Genomic DNA, 807 nt, shown 5'->3' with positions numbered 1-807 from the left:
CATCTATTAAATTCAGTTGTATTTATATAAATCCAATCCAATCCAAATTAAATGAACATCTACTTTTTAATGAAAATAAGGGTTAAGTATGATTTTGGTCCCTAAGGTAAGGGCTGTAAATTTTTTTCGTCCCTGACCATTTTTTGCCTACAAAATGGTCCCCAATATTTAACTTAATTTTAAAATCGTCGTTCGGACAAAATACCCTTCCCCCTTCTTCCCCAAAACCAACTAGAAGCAGAACAAAAGCTGAAGTTGAACCAGAACCCACCACCACCACTACCATCATCATCATAGTCATCATCATCAGAAGAACAATGAATAATGGAATCATAAGAAGAAACATAAGAAGAAGAAGAACAACAACAATGGATAATAGAATCATAAGAAGAACCATCAGAACTCAGAACCCACCACCAACACCCCCACCCACTATCACTCCATCACCATCTGTATCACCCTACCCAGAACTCAGAAAATCATCGTCATCATCGTCAAAACTCAGAACCCAGAACTCATAACTCAAAAAAATAAGAACCCAGAACTCAGAACTCAGAAAAACAAGAAAATCATCATCATCATCGTCAATACTCAGAATAATGAACAAAACTCAGAACTAAAATTCTTCCTCTTTCATGAACAAAATTCAGATGCAATTACAATAATCAGAAATTTCCAAATTCATCTTGAATTATAAAAAAAAATCCATAAATATAATTACTCAAACAAACGATGAGACGAGGTGTGAAGGCGAGGAGGACGTGCGGCGAGACAAGGGGGAGGGCGAGGCAACAACGTCGGCGGGGT

Source organism: Arachis ipaensis, chromosome B07 (genome assembly GCF_000816755.2).
Source record: "Arachis ipaensis cultivar K30076 chromosome B07, Araip1.1, whole genome shotgun sequence".
Classification (NCBI taxonomy): domain Eukaryota; kingdom Viridiplantae; phylum Streptophyta; class Magnoliopsida; order Fabales; family Fabaceae; genus Arachis; species Arachis ipaensis.
This window is presented reverse-complemented; position numbering follows the sequence as displayed.